Raw genomic sequence first — 6,126 nt, forward strand, 5'->3', positions numbered from 1 at the left:
CGGCGGGGCCGCGGAGCCGGCAGCCGCACGTGCTGCAGGGGCCGCGGGGGCGCGCACGCACGTGACGTCATCCGCGGGCGGGGCCTGGGGCGGGGCCTGGCGGGGCTCGGAGTCATAATGTTAAAAATATGTTGGTATTTATTAAGCGCTTACTATGTGCAGAGCACTCTTCTCAGCGCTTTGGGAGGGAGGGAGGCAATAATAATAATAATGTTGGTATTAAGCGCTTACTATGTGCAAAGCACTCTTCTCAGTGCTTTGGGAGGGAGGGGATGCAATAATAATAATGCTGGTATTTATTAAGCGCTTACTATGTGCAGAGCACTCTTCTCAGCGCTGGGGGAGATACAGGATAATCAGGCTGTCCCACATAATAATAATGCTCATATTTGTTAAGCGCTTACTATGTGCAGGGCACTATTCTAAGCGCTGAGGTAGATACAGGGTAATCAAGTTGTTCCACGTGAGGCTCACGGTCTGAATCCCCATTTTACAGATGAGGGAACTGGGGCCCAGAGAAGTTAAGTGACTTGCCCACAGTCACACAGCTGACAAGTGGTGGAGCCGGAATTCGAACCCATGATCTCTGACTCCCAAGCCCGGGCTCTTTCTACTGAGCCACGCAGCTCACAGTCTTAATCCCCATTTTACAGATGAGGTAACTGAGGCACAGAGAAGTAAAGTGACTTGCCCACAGTCACACGGCTGGCAAGCAATAATGTTGGTATTTGTTAAGCACTTGCTATGTGCTGAGCACTGTTCTAAGCACTGGGGGAGATACAGGGTCATCACATTGGCCTACGTGGGGCTCACAGTCTGAATCCCCATTTTGCAGATGAGGTCACTGAGGCACCTCCAAGTCAAATAAATAAAATAAATATATGGTGGTATTTGTTAAGCGCTTACTATGTGCAAAGCACTGTTCTAAGTGCTGGGGGATACAAGGTGATCAAGTTGTCCCACATGGGACTCACAGTTTTCATTCCCATTTTACAGATGAGGTAACTGAGGCACAGAGAAGTTAAGTGACTTGCCCAAAGTCGCACAGCTGGCAAGCGGCGGATCCGGGAATTGGAACCCATGACCTCTGACTCCCAAGCCCGGGCTATTTCCAGTGAGCCACGCTGGTTCTCTAATAATAATGATGGTATTTGTTAAGGGCTTACTATCTGCCAACCCCTGTTCTAAACTCTGGGGTAGATACAGGATAATCAGGTTTTCCCATGTGGGGCTCACAGTGATTCATTCATTCAATAGTATTTATTGAGCACTTACTATGTGCAGAGCACTGTACTAAGCGCTTGGGATGAACAAGTCGGCAACAGATAGAGACAGTCCCTGCCTTTTGACGGGCTTACAGTCTAATCGGGGGAGATGGACAGACGAGAACAATGGAAATAAATAGAGTCTTCATCCCCATTTTACAGATGAGGTCACTGAGGCCCAGAGAAGTGAAGTGACTTGCCCAAAGTCACAGAGGTGACAAGTGGCGGAGTTGGGATTAGAACCCATGACCTCTGACTCCCAAGCCGGGCTCTTTCCACTGAGCCACGCTGCTTCTGTAAACCGCCGATTGAGTGCGACGAGGGGCCTCGCTGTCCAAGTAGGCACCGCTGAAAGTGGGGCTCGTGAGACCGAAAAGGCCAACCATTCATTCATTCCATCGTATTTACTGAGCGCTTACTGTGTGCAGAGCACTGGACTAAATGCTTGGAATGGACAATTCGGCAACGGATAGAGACAATCTCTGCCCAACAGGGGGCTCACAGCCTTAAAGGGGGCGACCAACAGTGAAACAGAACAAGTAGGCATCAATACCATCAAAATAGATAAATAGGATCATAGATATATACACATCATTAATAAAATAGAGTAATAAATAATATATACAAATATACCCAAGTGCTGTGGGGAGGGGAAGGGGGTAGGGCAGAGGGAGGGAGAAGGGGGAATGGGGAGGGGAGGAGGGGCGGAGAGAAAGGGAGGGCTCAGTGTGGGAAGGCCTCCTGGAGGAGGTGAGCTCTCAGGGCTTCGAAGAGGGGAAGAGAGTTAGTTTGGCAGCTGTGAGGAGGGAGGGCGTTCCAGGTCGGTGGTGGGATGTGGGCCAGAGGTCCGTTGGCAGGACAGGCGAGCTGGAGGCCCAGTGAGGAAGTTAGCAGTGGCAGAGAATAATAATAATAATAATAATAATGTTAGTATTTGTTAAGCGCTTATTATGTGCAGAGCACTGTTCTAAGCACTGGGGTAGACACAGGGTAATCAGGTTGTCCCATGTGAGGCTCACAGTCTTCATCCCCATTTTACAGATGAGGTAGCTGAGGCCCAGAGAAGTGAAGTGACTTGCCCACAATCACACAGCTGACAAGTGGCAGAGCCGGGATTCGAACCCATGATCTCTGACTCCCAAGCCCAGGCTCTTTCCACTGAGCCACGCTGCTTCTCTAGAAGTGGAGTGTGCGGGCTGGGATGGAGAAGGAGAGAAGGGAGGTGAGGTAGGAGGGGGCCAGGGGATGGCCTGCTTTGAAGCCAAGAGAGAGGAGTTTTTGCTTCATGCGTAGGTTGATTAGGCAACGACTGGAGGTTTTTCAGGAGGGGAATGACATGCCTAGAGCGTTTCTGTAGAAAGATAATCCGGGCAGTGGAATAAACTGTAGCGGGGAGAGACAGGAGGATTAGAGATCATTCCGTTGTATTTATTAAGCACTTACTATGTGCAGAGCCCTGTACTAAGCGCTTGGGAGAGTACAATATAACAATAAGCAGGCACATTTCCTGCTCACAGAGAGTTTACAGTCTAGAGGACCTGAGTTATAATCCCAGCTCTGCCACTTGTCTGCTGGGTGACCTTGGGCAAGTCACTTAACTTCTCTGTGTCTCGGTTTCCGAGTCGGTCAGGGACTGTGTCCGAGGTGATTGAAGCATACTTTCCCCAGTGCAGGGCTTAGCCCATGGTAAGCACATAGCAAGTACCGTAATTATTATGGTTAATTACTCTCCCAGCTTTTAGTACAGTGCTCTACACATAATAAGTGCTTAAAAATATGGTTGATTGATTGATTGATTGAGTGACTGAAAGTGGAGGAGGGGCAGATTCACTGAGGTGACTGTAAACTTTCCTCTAGGAGAGAAGCCTCCCTTGGGGCCTAGGAAGCCCCAGGTGATCTCCAGGTTAACAAGTGAAGGGAGGAAGGGCGACCAGACCTGGGTATCTCCGGCCAGTAGGGTTGCCATGCCCGGTCGCATACTAGTCCCATTCTGCTAAAAGCCTTACTTCCAGCCTCCTTCCGGGGCCTCATTTACTTTGCTCAGGTTGGACTTCCATCTTCATCCTAGCTCCCTACGAAGGCAAAGTACAGCTCCTGCATTTCTGGAGAAAGGGCAGGAAATCCAGACTGCTGAAGGTTTCTGCCTTTCTTTACTAAGCTGCCTTTTCTCCACCTCATCCCTGCTTGACATGAAACCTGCCTCGGAGCCGTGAGGCGCCTCCAGATAAAACCCCTAACCCCTCTTATAGCATCCCTAACTGAAAGAGGATCTCACAGTTCCATCAGGGCCAGGCCCCTGCCTCCTGGCTGCTGAGTTGAATCCGCACCCGGGACCCACAGAGTCTATTCTCTCCTGAAGATCTCCTTACTGCTCAATAAATAAGGCTGTGGCCTGCGGCAGCAAGGCCCCAGGAGGCCAGACTGCAGGGTTCTTCCCAGGCTCCGGGTTGGGGGAAGCAGGCTATGACCCAGGGCAGCCAGCCTCTCCCTGCTGCCCGAATTCCTGACACCCAGGGGTCAAGTAGCGGGGTGGGCAGGGGTCTGCCCCGGGAGCATGGTGTCCCACGATGTCTACTTCCCTTGCAGGCTCTGGTGAAGCGATGGGGTCTGAGGCTGGTCGAGGGCGGGGCCTTGGTTGCTGCTGCTGCTAACCATTCTGCTCACCATCCGCCCACAGAGTCTCAAAGCAGACATCCAGGGTGACCTAGGGGAGACTCACAGAAATTTGGTGGACATGAATTGACCAAGTCCCCACTCTCTGGGCCTTCATGTTTTTCTTGAAGAAATCTCCGAAGCTCAGGCTCAAAGACCTCTTCAACCCATTAACCCAGGTTTCAGGAACACGTTACATAGACTGGATTGTGTCCAGATCTCGTGGATTGGACGGGAGGCAGCTCGAGAGACCCAAGAACAGTGTTTCACATCTGCAGGACTCTGCGGAAGGTTATTCTCAGTCATTCCACTATGACAGGCATTTAGATTTCTACATTATTAAAGGCGGGTTTTAGCCTTTGGTTCTTTCCTCCCTGCTTCTGCTGAGATAGCGAAGTTCCCTGAGTTCCGTGTCCCGTGTCCGTGACCCTCAGACAAATCGGTTGGTCGTTTGGAAGCTCAAGCCTTGAATTTCTGCTACAGTATTTGCTTCTGTTCCCTCTCCTGAGAAGAGGTTCCGGGTGGGGAGTCTCCCCTCTGGTAGCTCACAGCTGCCGACACCAGTGGGCTGGACCTGACTGACTGACCAGTCACATCAGCCGACATCCCTTGATTTCCAAAGCCAACTCATGTTGCCCAGGCACTGCACTTAGGCTCTGGGCATGATAGTGGTCACCAACTGGCTCAAAGCTGGCCTTGGCCTTCACCTCAGCTGGCCCCGTGAATGACTTCTTTCTTGTCCTCAATCTTGCGGGATGTAAAGCTCAACTACATACCTATTGCGCCCCCAGAACTGGCACCCCTCTTTCGGGACCCTCCCAGCCAGTCGTCTCCGTGTCCGGTGGCTCCATGCCTGCAGTCTCTGTGGGGTGAGTGTCTCTGTCCGACCGCTCCAAGCCCCCTCCGTCCTGCTGTCCCGCTGACCTTCCAGCCCAGCGCCTCCCGCCCAGTCCAGCTGCTGGGTCTGGGGGAGGTGGCGGGGGGGAGGTACTGTACTAAGCGCTGGGGTAGATACAAGCTAATCAGTTTGGACACAGTCCCTGTCCCACATAGGGCTCACTGTCTTAATCCCCATTTTACAGATGAGGTAACTGGGGCTCAGAGAAGTTAAATCGCTTGCCCAAAGTCATCCAGCAGACAAGTGGTAGAATCGGGATTAGAATTCAGTTCCTTCTGTCTACCAGGCCTGGACTCTATCCATCTCCCCTCCTCTAGACTGTCTCCCTCCCCCTAAACTGTCTCCCCCTTTCCAGACTGTGAGTGGGTTGTGGGCAAGGATTGTCTCTCTTTATTTGCTGTATTGTATTTTCTAAGTGATTAGTACAGTGCTCTGCACGCAGTAAGCCCTCAATAAAAACGATTGAATGAATGAATTATACCGGAGAATAGGCTGGAGAGGGGCTTCAGAGAGGCAGGCGGGCTGGGTCCTTTCGGAGGGGTGGGATCGAAGGGGAGGGAGCAGAGCCTATGAATCTAGGTGATTCTATGATTCTATTTATCTATTTTGATGGTATTGATGCCTGTCTACTTGTTTTGTTTTGCTGTCTTCTCCCCCTTTCAGACTGTGAGCCCGTTGTTGGGCAGAGATTGTCTATCTGTTGCCAAATTGCACATTCCAAGTGCTTAGTACAGTGCTCTGCACACAGTAAGCGCTTAATAAATACGATTGAATGAATGAATGAAAGGGCTCTTCCAGAGAAAGGGTGGGAGCAAAGGGCTCGGTGGCAAGTGGCCTGGACCCTGCCCCGAGACGGACCTGTGGCTCAGACGCCCGTGGCAGCGAGGCCCCAAGAGGCCCCAGGAGGCTGGACTTCAGGGCTTGCTCCGGGCTCTGGCTCATGACACGGGGCAGCCAGTCTCTCTCTGCCGCCCAAACTCATGGCACCTCGCGGTCGGGTGGCAGCATGGTCAGGGGGCAGCCCCAGGGGCGTGGCGTCCTACAGTGTCTGCTTTCCTTGCAGGTTCGGGCTGACACAGGGGAGTCTGAGCCCGGACGTGGGAGAGGCCTTGGGCCGGGATGCCCGGTGGCTCGCTGCCGCTGCTACTGACCGCTCCGGTTACTGTCCGCCCAGAGACTTCAGAAGCAGCCTTCCAGACTGACTTAGGGGAGACTGACGATCGGAGCAGAGAGATCACCTCACAGAGACTGGTGGACATGAAAAGACTCAGTGGAATTAATAATGTCCCTGTATTCTGGTCCTTCATGTCA

Source organism: Ornithorhynchus anatinus, chromosome 8, assembly GCF_004115215.2.
Source record: "Ornithorhynchus anatinus isolate Pmale09 chromosome 8, mOrnAna1.pri.v4, whole genome shotgun sequence".
Lineage (NCBI taxonomy): Eukaryota > Metazoa > Chordata > Mammalia > Monotremata > Ornithorhynchidae > Ornithorhynchus > Ornithorhynchus anatinus.